We start from the raw sequence: 16,950 nt of genomic DNA on the forward strand, positions 1-16,950 counted from the left end.
GCGGAGGGATACTGATTTGTGAAAAGTAACTACAATTATACCCGGGATATACGCTCATTATATCACGGCTAAGAAACATCAGATTGCTTGATTTGACTTGTCCGTTTTATAAACATACTAACTGTATATGTTTATAAAAAAAAGTTGTACAGCGAAGTGAAGTACATGTTATTAAAACTTTAAAGCCGTGGAGGGCGGGAGTTTATAAACCAAAGAGTAACCGCCCTTACGGGACGCTGTAATAAGTAAAGCGAACACACCCGCAAGGACACCTGGCCTCCTATTGGTTGAGGGATTTTGACAGGATTGTTGCACAAAAGTTTCGAGCGCGCACAGAATAAATCTGAGAGCAGAAAAAATCTGTAAGCAGCCATATATCTGAGTGCAAGCGTACAGTTTGAGCAGAAGCAGAGCACATCTAAGTGCAAGCAGGCACTATTTGAGTGCGAGGGCACTATTTGAGTGCGAGGGCACTATTTGAGTGCGAGGGCACTATTTGAGTGCGAGGACAGAGTTTGAGGGAAATAAATACATAAAGTATGCTCTCAAATTTAAATACCACGCTCTTGAATAAAGATAGGGAATAACCCCCATACTATCCTGAGCACGCAATGAAACATGTTGAGCATAGAAAATGCTATTGAGCGCACTTGAACAGTTTTGAGCAGAGAAATATATGTTCTCTCATAAAACTCCTGCTCCGTGCGCAAGCAGACCGCTGCACGCGATCTCTCTCCCCCGCTTATGGAACGCCTCAAGTATGGAACGCCTCAAGTGCCACTATTCGCCCGTTTTTCGCGCGTAAAACGCGCGTTTATTTGATCAAATAAACGCGCGTTTTTTTAATATGATAATGAGCCCCACCTTCTGTTTTGCATAGCCAGTACATTTAAAGTGTGTGCAACCAATCAGTGAAGAGTTAAGCCAGACTAAAGCAATCTGTTGATGAAAAGTTCCTGTAACCTACCCCATTGTGAGATTTAGATAGAAAATAATCACAATAATTAAATCTAAATTAAACATTTACAGTAAATAATATAAAGTATAAACATATCTACAGTCACAATTTCATTAATGTTATTCATACTTTCTGTTGTGTAGTTTATTAATGTTCCCGTGCTTTCAGCTTCCATCCAGTAATATAATCAGTAGAGGAAAAGTGTGTGTGTGTACAAGATAGATATTAACTTTACTCCACAATTTCCTACCGTATTATTAAATAAGTCTGCTGAGGGGACACCTGTAACTCAATTCATGTGATTTTTGGGTGATTTATTCAATAAAAACCTCTGTATTTTCAGAGTTAATCAAATGACAGCCACATTTTTATCTAAAGTGTCTCAAACACGTTTAAGGAGTGCAATGCAACTGAAAGGTACACTAATAAAAGTAAAACGTTGTACCAACAAAAAAATATTAGAGTAATCAATCACACGAAATATTTTACAATGACTCAATTTCTTCAGATCAATCTGTATATTTTAACACCAGAGCACATTTATTTGAATGAAAAACAAGTTGTTCACACAACCAGCTTTGGCCTCTGAGGCAGCCATTACCTGATCTTAGACATGTTAATAAGTACCACAGTTAAAATGCGGTAATATGTGGGCCGCTTCCAAACATCAAACTCTTAGAAAAAAGACATGTCCTTATTATCCACTGCACACTTTTTTAAAGCAACACTGACAACGTGCGCCTGTGAGACATGTAATCTCTGAGAATGATTAGACATGCATAACTTCTACAGTGAAAATCGGTCATACTGTAAGTGCAACTTCTGAACACAACACTTTTTCGCAAATGTTTTACAATGCATAATTATTATAAAACCTTGGTTTTAGAAACCTTACCATGTAACAATGGTAACTGTGAGTGAGTGCAACAAAGTGTCTACCAGCTGGGTTCTCAGTCTATTCACTTTTGGGCTCATCTTTTCCCCCTCCATCAGGACTTTTTGCACAACTTCAAAAGTGGATTGCAGTTATTTCTGATATCTTAAGTTCAGTCAGACAACTCACGTGTTCCTTTAACATGTTTATTAGAAGCAGCATATAGTTGAGTTTGGCGACTAGGCTCGGGCATCATCACTCCATAGATATACATAGCACGATGAGTGATGATTAAATAACTAACCCAGAGCCTACAGGTGGAAGCTGGGGTGGTGGTGGGGCAGCGAGCAGCAGCGACGTAGAGGTAGCTGCGGCAATAGCAGCAGCAAGCAATGCATGGAGAGAGATCTGGCAGGTTAAATAGAGCGGCATATTAAGGAGACTCTGTTTGGTTGGTTGTAGAGTGGCAAGGGGGCGTTATGTATGAATGCAGCATAAGTGCTCGAGTTGACTGCCTGAACTAGCTCGCAGGCTTCGCCCCATTTCAGTGCGTATATGAGCCCGAAGAGCATGGCAAAAGCTGTCGCAACCGAGGGCAAGCCGCTGAGGACCTCTGTTCCTTCGATGAGAACCTTGACGTCTTTGGGTCGATGAAGCTGATCCTCTTTCCCAGTGTCAAAGGCTTCCATTGTTGCCTGCTCCAGTTCTCCAGCCTCAGCGTCCTGCAGATCATGCAAAAAAAAGGGGAATGGATGAGGACCACAGAGCGTAGTTCAACAGGCCTGAGGCGTCAGTTCAGTCGGCCCAAGAGGAAAGCTCAGGAGGTCATCACAAATGACTATCTTTCTAACCAAGCAGTTATTTGCATGCAGTACAAATATGTTTTCTTTTATGAACAAACTTCTTGTGAGTGAGTGGGAGGTCTTACCTGGAATTCTTTGATGAGATGGTCAACAGGTTCACCCAAGTAGATCATTAGAGATTTGAGGATGCATTCTCTTCTGATGGCGATGTCCACAGTCTGAGTAAGAACAGAGATATATATATATAATAAATTAAATGCAAATAAAGGAGGAGTCAGCCACTGATCCCACAGATAAAAAACTCATTCATAGATACGTCATCCAAAACCTGCAAGATCCCGGTGGTCTTCTGTTTCACAACTCCTCCCCTGCTCCTGATGACCTGAGTGTTTGTCCAACTGCGCCAAGAACTTTGTCTCCAATGGAATTGTTGTTATGCGCATTAACTCAGCATTTACCTAGAAAATATAAGCAGCATAGAAAACAAAAAACACTGAGAATTTATAATACACATGTTTTTTATAAAGAGCCAATGGTTTGATTAAAAGTACTCCAAGTCAGCTTGTATGAATGTAACATTTAAATTAATTAATCCACATATTTATTGAAAACCACCACCAAATAAAGACACTAAGAGTAATAGATGTAAAACTTATATTGTGATATATATTAAAAAAATAAACGTCAACATATTTGCCTCGGCTGTCTATAGTTGTTAGTTAGTTGGGCCCTCAATTCTTCTCCACTACAGGCTTACAATCAAGGGTTTCATCAAAATAATTACCTCTTCCATGTGAAAAAGTGCCACCGCTCCAAGAGGCCTTCAATGCTTGGCCTCCGATGCACTATTTCTTGTCTTCAGTATCCAAACGCCTTCGCCATCTTTTCTTTTATTGATTGCTGGTTGTTTCTTTTCTGTTGTTCTGCCAAAAGAGAAATCGTCTCTTGCTCCATGCTTTCTGGAGTCTCACCGAGGCGGTGCTAGGCGAGACTTCTTTGCTGGCTGGGTTGATCGTGATGGCTGTGGTGGAGGCCTTTGTCCCGAGGTGTATCTTAATCTTGTGGCAGATGGAGATGGAGGCCACTGTAGTGATGATGGTCCTCTGGTCCTTTGCGGTGAAGGCCCTTGAGCCACGGTAGATCTTGACCTGGGGGCAGGGACAGATGGAGGTTCTTGCTGCTAGGCCCAGGCAGCTGTGAAATCTGAAAAAAAATATAGGACAATAATTACTACTAAGTTTGTTCAAATAAAGTTCAAGTGGAATGTTTCTCAAGCACAAATAACAATGCACAACTCAAAATAAAATTATCTCTCTCTCTCTGGAGGAGGAGGAGGAGGAGGAGGAGGAGGAGGAGGAGGAGGAGGAGGAGGAGGAGGAGGAGGAGGATGTGAGAGATAGAAAGAGAGACGTTGTTAGTATTTGGTGCTAGCTCGGAGCTAACGGAGATTAGAAGCCGTTTCAACAATAAGGAGAGGGAGAGCTCTCTCCTGTGGGACAGAGAGAGATAACGTCAGCTCAGGGAGGTTTGGTCATCATCTCCATCTATGTAATATTAGTTGTATATAAAATGAGTTAATAAATCATTCCACTGTGTGCAATAGGTCAGTACAAAATAAAAAACACAGTTTGAAAGGGGCGTGATTAGTAAAATATGCATAAATAAAAAGAAAGAATGCAGACTAGGTCAGATAAAGATAGGAGAGAGGAGTTGATCAAATATGTGTTATTGCTTGTGAGCAAGCAGGATTTTTGATGATTGAAATATATACTAGTACCCCCCCCTAGAGGATGTGAGGTCATCACAAATAAAACAGGTTCACATGGATAGGATACTAGATAAGTGTGCACACTCATTATATACACTACACATTTTTCTTGGATTTATTAACACTATAGTCCCTAATATATTTGTAGAAAGGCAGGAAATGGAATTAAATTGAGAAAATGTTTCATTGCCCCCTGTTTTGTGTCCCCCCCACTTCGCAAACCAAAGTTACACCCTTACACCCACACAATGCAAGTACACTATTACTGTAATATTTACATTTACCTATCTTCAAATGGATCCTTGTTGCTGTATTCTTCTTCTTCTTCAGGAGAGTAGAAGCCTCCAGGTTCTGATGCTCCATCTCCACTGCTGCTACTGTTACCTGTCCGCTGTGCAGAGCTGGTAATCAGATAATAAGCCTGTTGATCAGGAGAAAAGAATGAAGCAGAGGGAAAGTTGCTGCCGTTTGTGTGGTCGTTCTAGCCAGAATGTATTAAACTAATTAATAAATTCACTTACAAATGATATCTGTTTTCTCTATTTATCATTCTTTGTGTAACCGGTCTGGGTTGACGCCACATGTATCTCTGCGTTGTGTCGAATGAAAACGACGTCCTTCTTGTCAACCAGCTTTATTATCTGTGCAAACAGAATATAATGACAGCAGGAAATGGCTTCACCAGCTTTCTACCTCAATACTTCTCCTCAGTGAGGCCTGAAGCTAACTGAGAATGTAAACATACTTTTAGCAAATCAAAATAACCGTATGACATATGTATCTCTAATGAGAAATGGACATAAATCCACATGCCATATTATGACTTTGATGAAGGATTAAAGCCTTTTTCATTTACAGTATATAATACAGTGATTACAGATAACACACACAACCCGGTCGACTGTACTCACTTTAACATTGCTATGTTGTACAGGCACACTATTAGCATAGCATTAGCGCTTTAGCATTTAAATAATATGAACAATTATGACCTCAGACCAGCATTTCACATATTTATACAAACAGAATAAACTTGAAATGTAAGCCAAACTAGTGCAAGGGAGTCATACACATGGTAACATGGTAGAGCCCTACATTATTCAGGGAGCAACAGCCTGCGCTAAAGAAGCTAGCGGGCGCCATTAGCCACACGCTAGTGGCGTAGCTCACAGAATGACATTAAACTACACATAAAACAGTTTCAAAGACACTTCTTTGATCGAAATATGACATAATCTGTGTCCACACTACTAACCTGTTGAACAGGAGAAATGAATGAAGCAGATGGGAACGTTGCTGCCATGTGTCTGGTCGTTCCATGGATGTATAATCGTTCTTCTTCTTCTTCTCTCGGTTTTTTGGCGGATTGCAAACAACTTTAAGGTGCATACCGCCCCCTACTGTACAAGAGCGTGTATCAACATATCATCCTGTCAGCACTTGTGGAATTATACCACTGTGTTTACGTTGTTTTCAATTCTTCCAATCAATCCTTTTTCACTCAAATACTTAAGAATGGCCTTCCTGGTAGCTCTTACCCCCTCACCTTCTGTTCCCAGTATCCCCATCAGGCTCCACTCTCCCTGTCTCTTAGTTTTTCCCTCTCTGTTTTGTACATGTTGCAGTGTAATATGATATGTTCCACATTTTCTTTAACTCCACAGTTCCTACGACATAGAGTAACATTCAATGCTGTGTGATCCAGTCTGAGTCTAGCTATCAGGATTTCCTAGATTAAGTTATATGAGTAATTATTTTCTGACAGTTGTTGTTGACTGTATACTTTTTAAAATGGATAATGAATCTGTGCATATCACCACCCTATCTGGTCTGACCTCTTCAACCCACTGTAATCCTATTATTACAGCCAGCATTTCTGTTGCTCACTGATAATTGATCTGACGCTCTTTTTGAAATTGATATTTTAAAGTCTGGGATATATATAACAACTCCAACACACTCTTCCTTGTTCTTAGAACCATCGGGCGGTGGTGGCGAAGTCCATAGGGGCTTGGCAACTGGAAGGTCACCAGTTCAAGTCCCGGAAATACCAAGTGCTACCGAGGTGTCCCTGAGCAAAGCACCGTTCCCTACACTGCTCCCCGGGTGCCGTACATAATGGCAGCCCACTGCTCCTAACACTAGGATGGGTCAAATGCAGAGAAACCGTTTCGTTACACGGTACCTGTACTGTGTAATGACAATAAGTTGAATCTATCTATCTGTGTTGGCTATATTTTGAGGTAATTGTGATAATGATTGATTAATTGTTGATTGCACCTATACACAACCGTAATGCTTTGTATTGTAATCTATCCATTTTTAGTAATGACGTTTTTGCTGCTGCTGCATATATATTATACACCCGTAATCCAGAGTTGTCCTCATAATTGCTCTATAGATGTCAATTAGTGCCTGTTTGTCTGCCCCCAGTCTCATCCAGCCACTGCTCTTAATAGGTTCAAAACTTTTTGGGATTTTGTTTCCAAATGTTTAATATGGTTTTTCCATGTACATTTACTATCTAACCATAGCCCCAGATATTTAAATGCATTGACCTCATTCATCGGCTTTCCATATGATGTAAGCTTCTCAGTCTCCATCTTGCGTTTATTTGTAAATGTCATGAAGCAAGATGTGCTTGCTGACAGTTTGAAACCCCAGTTGTATGACCACTTCTGGAACATTTCTTCCCCTTATCCATATGTCCCCGTCATCTGCATACAACGCAGATTTGATGCATCCGTCCAACTTAGTCAATATGTCATTTATCATAATGTTAAATAATATCAGGCTGATTGAACTCCCTTGGGGAATACCATTTTCTATATTGAAGTCTTTCGAAACCTCTGCCCCTACTTGAACTCTGAATTTCCTGTCTGAGCCAAGATCCTGTTACTGTCACTGTTACTGTCACCTGTCACTTAATTTGATGAGTAACCCATCCCTCCACATAGAGTCATAAGCTTTATCAATGTCAAAATATACTATTGCCATACATAACCTCTTTCATTTTCAGTGTCTTCACACTGTATTCCCACCTCATTGATCACTCTAACCAAAGCATTGTGGATCTTCCTTTGCGAAAACCAGTCTGGAAATTACTCAGCAACCCTCTTTGTTCTAAGACATGTCTATGTCATCTTCTCCATCCATTTACACAAGTGTGATGTTAATGCTATGTCTGTAGTTACTGAATACCTTGTTTTGTTCTTTAATAGCTCTGCTACATTCCTCATTCCACCACGGCACCACTTTCTTCCTATACCCTCTGTTGTTCTTTTTGGTATAATTATATTTGCTGCTTCTTTAATGTGCATTGTGATTTGATTTGAGCACTCCTCTATACTTCCTTCTAATGCTAACAATTGTGCTGACTCCTTACAGCGAATTCTACATTTCTCCCAGTCTGCTTTACCAAAGCACCACCTGGAAAATATACTCACTTCCTATTTGTGTTGATGATAGAGAATACTGGGTAATGATCACTTCCTATGGTATAGTCACGTTTACATTCCATTCACACGATTTAACTAAACTATCCGTCACAAGTGTGAGGTCCAAACATGATTGTGTCCCCCTATTCACGTCTATTCTTGTTTTTTGTCCATCATTAAGGCAAAACAATGATCTTTCCTCTAACATCACCATTACTGTCTGTTTGACTGCTTCCGCATAGGCTGTTGTGAGCATTAAAATCACCACACCATACTTCCCTTCTATGACTCGTCCCTGCTATTGTCTGTAAAGTTTCAATGTGAAGATTTTTACACGGGTTATAGAAATGTACAAGCTTTATGCTTCCTTCTTTCATTGGGCTGCACATTTCTACTATGACACATTCCTTGTCTTCAGGGGATGGAACTATGCTATTGGGTAGTAAATGTGTTTTGGTTAGGTAATTAATCTGGTACTGAGAGTTATTACAAAGCACTGTTCCTAAAGGCTAAATATAATTAATTGTTTACTTTTTTCGTTGTCTACTAAACCGGAAGCTAAATAAATGGGCGGGGCAGGGCAGGGCCGGCCCTGACCAATTTGCCGCCCTAGGCAATATTTTAGCTGGTACACTTTGAGAGCAACATTAGGAGATCTATGGATACATCTCTCAACATCCATATGAAACAGAACTGTAAGCAGATTTTCTTTTTCTTTATGGATATTTTACAAATCACTCCCCTTTCAAACTGTATTCTTATTTATTAATAACAACCTATTTGTACTGTCAGTATTTTATATCTGTTTTTCACCTATTCTCTTATTTTTTTATAACTATAATGATCATATAAAGGTGTGCCTTTACCTCACTGAGCTGAGGTTATCAGAGCCTCTCAGTCTTTCAGGAGAGAGCTGTAAAGCTGTAAAGCTCGCCCCCCGCGGCCAAGAAGTCACGTTATAATATGAAGTCACGTTGTAATAACAATAACTAATCTAACTAACTAACTAATCTCTCTCGTTCAGATTAATATTGTCGGGTGTTCTTTTTCTGCTTAGCCAAAGACCACTGTGTCAAGTGTCCCATTTGGGTTGCCGTATGTAGCAGACCATCTCGCACATGCGCAGTACAGATCGGTAGTGACCATGGTAGTGACAGAGGTAATCGTCGTAACCAGCAGTCTTCATCCGCCTCTATCCAGTCTTTGACACTTGGAAAACGAGCACATGTGATACTGGTAAGGATAAACTAATGTTAATATATGTATTAATATAATTTCACATACCGAAACGTTAACGCTTGTCTGAGTATATCTTCCGTTGACTCTGGCTGTGGGTCTTACCGGCTGTTGATAGCCCTTATAAGCTAACGCTAGCATGCTTTATTCAGACATTAGCCTTTAGCCCGCTTGGATTTATGGGTGGCTAACGTTACTACAGTCCGGTAGCTCATTTAAGAAAATGTAACGTTATTTATGGGAAACGTTAGCCTACGTGTGTCTGGCCGTGACTGACTGAGTAGGCCGTAAAAGCTTGCGCTAATGTTTAGCATGCGCTAACGTTTATCTTGTGCTAATGTTTAGCATGCGCTAACGTTTATCTTGTGCTAATGTTTAGCATGCGCTAACGTTTAGCATGCTTTATTCAGACCACGCATTATCCAGTGAAGAACATTCAGCAGAGCATATATTTCTCAACACAACATTAACTGTAACGTTAAATGTTCTTAACCGAACTAGTGGACTGTAAAAACACTACCCACCCATGACTCCAATTCGACTACAGGCAGGGGCGGACTGGCCATCGGGACGTTCGGGACGAATCCCGATGGGCCGGTAGCCCGGTACCGAAGTGGGCCGGTCGGACCAATCGACGCGGCCCACTGCCCCACTCCGATCGGCCCACTTCGGTACAGGTGACATTGTAATCAGCTTAATGCTTGGCCCATGTAGTGAACGTGGATCGCTTTATTTAGTGATGGGATATGATCGGAAAAGCATTCCATGTAAACGGGGCTATTGATAGGTTGTCAAACTTGTCAATCTTATGTTTTCGAAAGTAGGCTAATAGATGAACTGAAGGGGTTGGGCCGGGAGAGATAAGAGGGCGAGGCCCGCGAGGTCCACTCATCAGACAAGCTCCCTAGCTTCGTTTGATGATTGATCAGTAAGTTAGCTAGCGAAATTGAGAAAGACAAGATGGAGAACAGTAAACAAAGAAAGGGTGGGGCTGAAAAAGCCAGAATGAAAAAAACAAAATTGCTACACGAAGATGCTGGAACATTTTCGAAATCACAGAGCTGTTTAGTAGAAGGGCTCCCGCTCCCAGTAATAAGGAGGAGAAGGAAGATGATGGACCACAGACCCGGCATATAATGACAGCAGGTGCAGGGCTGTGTTCATGTATGTTACTGTTAGCAATAGCATTAGTTGACTGAGAAAACCGTCAAGAAAAAAGTTTAGCGATGTTACGACTAGTATAATATGCCCACGGCTGTGATTGACAACCTGGACAGCCAGTCAGAAGCTAGAATGCTAACCTAGAGAGCCAATCAGAACCTAGAACGGGCTGCAGGGCTGGCCAGACTATTATATTGGGCATACAGTTAGATGCATTAGGATAGAGTCATGTGCTCATGATATTCCAAGTTAAATTATATAATATTAATATTATAATTTTAAATAATTATATTAAATAATATTAATATTCAATAATATTAATATTCAATAATATTAATATTGCATAATAAGGACACAGAGATGTGTGGCCAATTCACTATTGCATTCATTTTAGTGATTGACATTACTGTGCATGATATTGTATTCCTTGAAGTTGGTTATTTAATACTGGTGCTCTCATAATGACTATTAGAATCATTTGTTGGTTAGACCACATGGCATTGATTGCATGTCTGAGCTGCATGTGCATTGGCACTTCTTTTTGTTTACAGACAGGCACAGGCAACCATTTTTGACTATACCCATTAGCTGTACTTTGTCCTTAATCCCAATTGTACATTCACGTTACTGACTCCTACAGTCAGCCCCTTTGACACACTTCACACATGACACGGACATTTTTAAGAAACCTTAACTAAAGGAAGGTTTCATTTTGCACCTTACTCCTGTTGTCCATCTCTTTTATGTTATGGCTTGACTCTGGGGAATCTAGCCATAACAGTATACAGTATATGAGCATAGTAGATGTATCATTCATTTATCTGTAGGCTACAAGGGTGGCCCGCATGCGTGGGCGGCGGCCCGGTGTGTGGGCCGGTGCGTCTGAACGTCCCGGGCTGAATTTGTGTCCCAGTCCGCCCCTGACTAAAGGCTAAAGTCAATGTCTGAATAAAGCATGCTAGCGTTAGCGGTCTACCAGCATGAGTCATGGCCAGATTCAAAGGTAAATATACTCAGACAAACATTAAGTATATTAACTTTACCTTTTCTTAACTGAGGCTTGGTGGCCTGTAAACAGTATGAACAGGCGGGCTGCGTGTTTTCTATTGTAAATAAATAGATAAGACTATGAATTTGTATTTATTACCAGAGTAGAAATTCTGGTGTTAAACGTCAATTTAAGGACAGAGTAAGTGTGTTAATTTCATATTGACGAGCGACTTTTTCAAGTTCAATTGATAAAGATATTGTAAATGTAACTTTAGTTTACAACATCGTGTTATATATTTTTACATCACCAAAATGTTGACCACTGTCCTAAAATAAAGTATAGGCTTTGAGTAACGAATTTTAGTGGGCTGTCTTTCATTTTGACACACAGAACAATGTTATAATAAACATACATGCATGTATGTTAAATGGATATATCCGCCTTCTTTCATTTATCTTTCCATTCCCAACAATATACATAAATAAATGACATATTTTGGACATAGTTCGAATGGTGATTAATCATGATTAATTAATTTTTAAGCTGTGATGTAATCGTTTGACAGCCCTAATATATATATATATATATATATATATATATATGAACTTTGTATGTAATACTTTGTAAAGTACAACACAATGCAATTTGAAAAGAAAGAATGTATTGAGTGTACACCTGCATTTCATTAATTCCCTCTTCACATCTCTATTTCTATTTTTCTCTTAGAGCGCCATGGCTGATATTGAACCACCTGTTCGATTGCTGATCATCTTGAACGACCACAACAGCGTCAGACTGGAGCTTCGAAATGAGATTCCCAACTCAATGGAAGAGCTCATTGAGGAGGTCAAGAATTCATGTGGATTGGAAGATTACATAAGGCTACAGTATAAAGACACTGATTTTTGGAACACATTTGTTAATCTTACATCTACACATGCGATTAAAGATTTAACAGTTATCAAAGTTGTCGAATTAGACCCCGATTCTACAACTGTGGTCTTGTACCCAGTTGAGATACCATTAAATAGTACCCCTACAAGTGGACTGTACAGTGAAGACTCCTCTGGATCTGTGAATACAGATGACACAGTACTACTTAGCGGCTCTTCCTCAGAATCATTAAGAACACAGCAGTGGCCTAAAGTGTTTCCAATCCCGGTCTTCTCCTATGACACAGAATGTCAATTACAGAGAGGAAATGCAGAGTACACAAAGAACCAATCTAGACTGACACCAAGCTCAAATCATCTGCAGAGCTTGCTGTGAACTCGTTGAAGACCAAGTCTCAAGAAGAGTCCTACCCTGCGAAGAATTTTAAAGAGAGCCAGGCGAGCTGAGGCCAACCATTTTCCATCCTTGCCGATTGGTGAGACTCCAGAAAGCATGGAGCAAGAGACGATTTCTCTTTTGGCAGAACAACAGAAAAGAAACAACCAGCAATCAATAAAAGAAAAGATGGCGAAGGCGTTTGGATACTGAAGACAAGAAATAGTGCATCGGAGGCCAAGCATTGAAGGCCTCTTGGAGCGGTGGCACTTTTTCACATGGAAGAGGTAATTATTTTGATGAAACCCTTGATTGTAAGCCTGTAGTGGAGAAGAATTGAGGGCCCAACTAACTAACAACTATAGACAGCCGAGGCAAATATGTTGACGTTTATTTTTTAATATATATCACAATATAAGCTTTACATCTATTACTCTTAGTGTCTTTATTTGGTGGTGGTTTTCAATAAATATGTGGATTAATTAATTTAAATGTTACATTCATACAAGCTGACTTGGAGTACTTTTAATCAAACCATTGGCTCTTTATAAAAAACATGTGTATTATAAATTCTCAGTGTTTTTTGTTTTCTATGCTGCTTATATTTTCTAGGTAAATGCTGATTTCATAACAACAATTCCATTAGAGACAAAGTTCTTGGCGCAGTTGGACAAACACTCAGGTCATCAGGAGCAGGGGAGGAGTTGTGAAACAGAAGACCACCGGGATCTTGCAGGTTTTGGATGAGGTATCTATGAATGAGTTTTTTATCTGTGGGATCAGTGGCTGACTCCTCCTTTATTTGCATTTAATTTATTATATATATCTCTGTTCTTACTCAGACTGTGGACATCGCCATCAGAAGAGAATGCATCCTCAAATCTCTAATGATCTACTTGGGTGAACCTGTTGACCATCTCATCAAAGAATTCCAGGTAAGACCTCCCACTCACTCACAAGAAGTTTGTTCATAAAAGAAAACATATTTGTACTGCATGCAAATAACTGCTTGGTTAGAAAGATAGTCATTTGTGATGACCTCCTGAGCTTTCCTCTTGGGCCGACTGAACTGACGCCTCAGGCCTGTTGAACTACGCTCTGTGGTCCTCATCCATTCCCCTTTTTTTTGCATGATCTGCAGGACGCTGAGGCTGGAGAACTGGAGCAGGCAACAATGGAAGCCTTTGACACTGGGAAAGAGGATCAGCTTCATCGACCCAAAGACGTCAAGGTTCTCATCGAAGGAACAGAGGTCCTCAGCGGCTTGCCCTCGGTTGCGACAGCTTTTGCCATGCTCTTCGGGCTCATATACGCACTGAAATGGGGCGAAGCCTGCGAGCTAGTTCAGGCAGTCAACTCGAGCACTTATGCTGCATTCATACATAACGCCCCCTTGCCACTCTACAACCAACCAAACAGAGTCTCCTTAATATGCCGCTCTATTTAACCTGCCAGATCTCTCTCCATGCATTGCTTGCTGCTGCTATTGCCGCAGCTACCTCTACGTCGCTGCTGCTCGCTGCCCCACCACCACCCCAGCTTCCACCTGTAGGCTCTGGGTTAGTTATTTAATCATCACTCATCGTGCTATGTATATCTATGGAGTGATGATGCCCGAGCCTAGTCGCCAAACTCAACTATATGCTGCTTCTAATAAACATGTTAAAGGAACACGTGAGTTGTCTGACTGAACTTAAGATATCAGAAATAACTGCAATCCACTTTTGAAGTTGTGCAAAAAGTCCTGATGGAGGGGAAAAAGATGAGCCCAAAAGTGAATAGACCGAGAACCCAGCTGGTAGACACTTTGTTTGCACTCACTCACAGTTACCATTGTTACATGGTAAGGTTTCTAAAACCAAGGTTTTATAATAATTATGCATTGTAAAACATTTGCGAAAAAGTGTTGTGTTCAGAAGTTGCACTTACAGTATGACCGATTTTCACTGTAGAAGTTATGCATGTCTAATCATTCTCAGAGATTACATGTCTCACAGGCGCACGTTGTCAGTGTTGCTTTAAAAAAGTGTGCAGTGGATAATAAGGACATGTCTTTTTTCTAAGAGTTTGATGTTTGGAAGCGGCCCACATATTACCGCATTTTAACTGTGGTACTTATTAACATGTCTAAGATCAGGTAATGGCTGCCTCAGAGGCCAAAGCTGGTTGTGTGAACAACTTGTTTTTCATTCAAATAAATGTGCTCTGGTGTTAAAATATACAGATTGATCTGAAGAAATTGAGTCATTGTAAAATATTTCGTGTGATTGATTACTCTAATATTTTTTTGTTGGTACAACGTTTTACTTTTATTAGTGTACCTTTCAGTTGCATTGCACTCCTTAAACGTGTTTGAGACACTTTAGATAAAAATGTGGCTGTCATTTGATTAACTCTGAAAATACAGAGGTTTTTATTGAATAAATCACCCAAAAATCACATGAATTGAGTTACAGGTGTCCCCTCAGCAGACTTATTTAATAATACGGTAGGAAATTGTGGAGTAAAGTTAATATCTATCTTGTACACACACACACTTTTCCTCTACTGATTATATTACTGGATGGAAGCTGAAAGCACGGGAACATTAATAAACTACACAACAGAAAGTATGAATAACATTAATGAAATTGTGACTGTAGATATGTTTATACTTTATATTATTTACTGTAAATGTTTAATTTAGATTTAATTATTGTGATTATTTTCTATCTAAATCTCACAATGGGGTAGGTTACAGAAACTTTTCATCAACAGATTGCTTTAGTCTGGCTTAACTCTTCACTGATTGGTTGCACACACTTTAAATGTACTGGCTATGCAAAACAGAAGGTGGGGCTCATTATCATATTAAAAAAACGCGCGTGTTACGCGCGAAAATTGCGCGTTTTTTACAAAAAACGCGCGTTTTAAACGGGCGAATAGTGGCACTTGAGGCGTTCCATAGGATAGTGGCACTTGAGGCGTTCCATACTTGAGGCGTTCCATACCCGCTCGCTCGACCTCTCCAGCCTGTGCGCGCTCAGCTTTGCCTGCGCTCGCTCAAGTTGTCACAGCGTTACAAATGTGCCACAAAACCAACCAATCGGAGAACTCGAGAAAGTCAATTCTGATTGGCTGGTCGTCTCCAATCATATCTTCTATCTGAGATGAGAGAGGGATTTTCCGTTGCCATCAGGCTGTTGACGTTCTAATTACACATCTATCGTTGACATTTACAGGACATGACTCGAATGAAGAGAATAGCCACAGTGTCAGGTGAGTTATACATTTCTAGTTTTCTGATATCACGTTATTGTTTGCAATGCCTGAGTTTGCTAGCCGGCATCATAGCTATAGGGGTAGTTTAAGCAAACCGCTAACAAACCGTAGCCTACATGTAGCTACATGAACCCTTCTGAGGTATTGATTACTTGCTGTAAGCATTAGAGGTGGCAGAATCACAAAACATGTTTCTCTCTCTATCACAATGTTGGGTTGACCAGAACCTGGACCAACTTCTGTTTGCTGTTCTACAATGGGCATATGCTTGAGTTAATTTTCAACCGGACAGATGAGGCTAGGATACCGGCTAAAGTTAGCAACACACGTTAACCATGAACAGCCTATTAATCTGTTCTCTTAATGTTATTTCCTCCAACGTTGTGGAATGAGAGAAAAGGGGCTTCTTAACGTGCTTCTATCCGGGGTGGAGGGAGTTACATATTAGTTCAATATAACATTGGGCGTGTGATTGTAGTGGGTGGAGAAATGAGGATATCCATTTTGGAGTTCCAGCTAGTATAATATAGTTAACGTTACACAATCATAAGGAAGAGAGCTATTTGTGTGATACATCGCCATTGATATGGATTTAGAGTGGATATTTGAGACTTCCAAACAGTAAACAAAAACATAACTTATGGGTGAGTGTTTTTAGCAGAGCCATATAATGTCCTTGTGATTCTGTTGATTATTACCTGTCTGTATTATGTTGCAGCTCAGCTGATGTTGGATTGATGGCAAAGAGAGAGGGACTTAAGTGAGAGCGGAAACACAAGGTACGTTTAAAATAGGTCAGCAATGTCCCATCCTATAGATGTATCTAACCCTTTCTCCTGTCTCCCTCTTTCAGCACAAGAACCCCAGGGGGATTCAATGGAGCATGAAGACCTGCACTGAGACCCTCACCCTGAGCCTGAGTCTCACCTCCCAGAGCTTTGCAAGCCTCTCCCTGTTCTTTATTTTTGATTAAATAGACGTTAAGCTTCCCAATGGTGTGGTCTTCGTTTTGTGAACAATATGATTACCTCACATATGTTGTTGCTGTTGTTGTCTTCTGTGATAGTTACATTGCTCCTGCTGACTTGAGCCAGCCCTTCTTTCCTCCTCTCTGTGTCAGCAGGGAAACTTTTATGTGTACTCCTTCCTCTGAGCATCCCCCGGCAGCCCAGCAAGCCATGGGGGAGACGAT

General features: G+C 40.4%; 3 long non-coding RNA genes across 8 annotated transcripts; 2 read left to right on the forward strand and 1 right to left on the reverse strand.

The window, feature by feature from the left end:
* Nucleotides 1-1,257: 1,257 nt before the first annotated feature.
* Nucleotides 1,258-8,558, reverse strand: LOC117552600. Of its 5 annotated transcripts, none has more exons than XR_004570001.1 (6): nt 4,925-5,557; nt 4,688-4,824; nt 3,420-3,838; nt 2,952-3,093; nt 2,761-2,853; nt 1,258-2,554 (listed from the first exon to the last, which is right to left on the reverse strand). It is a non-coding gene; the product is annotated as an uncharacterized LOC117552600 (long non-coding RNA). The 5 variants fall into 5 exon arrangements; XR_004569999.1 differs by having other exon boundaries at nt 2,964-3,093; nt 4,925-5,556; XR_004570000.1 differs by having other exon boundaries at nt 2,761-3,093; nt 4,682-4,824; nt 4,925-5,566.
* A 389-nt stretch (nt 8,559-8,947) lies between these two features.
* LOC117552599 lies at nt 8,948-15,023 on the forward strand. Of its 2 annotated transcripts, none has more exons than XR_004569996.1 (5): nt 8,948-9,076; nt 11,955-12,784; nt 13,110-13,245; nt 13,340-13,432; nt 13,639-15,023. It is a non-coding gene; the product is annotated as an uncharacterized LOC117552599 (long non-coding RNA). The 2 variants fall into 2 exon arrangements; XR_004569997.1 differs by having other exon boundaries at nt 13,110-13,233.
* Nucleotides 15,024-16,479: 1,456 nt separating this feature from the next.
* Nucleotides 16,480-16,747, forward strand: LOC117552601. The gene is made up of 2 exons (XR_004570003.1): nt 16,480-16,537; nt 16,612-16,747. It is a non-coding gene; the product is annotated as an uncharacterized LOC117552601 (long non-coding RNA).
* Nucleotides 16,748-16,950: the final 203 nt, after the last annotated feature.

The sequence above is a fragment of the Gymnodraco acuticeps genome, unplaced genomic scaffold (assembly GCF_902827175.1).
Source record: "Gymnodraco acuticeps unplaced genomic scaffold, fGymAcu1.1, whole genome shotgun sequence".
Taxonomy (NCBI): Eukaryota; Metazoa; Chordata; class Actinopteri; order Perciformes; family Bathydraconidae; genus Gymnodraco; species Gymnodraco acuticeps.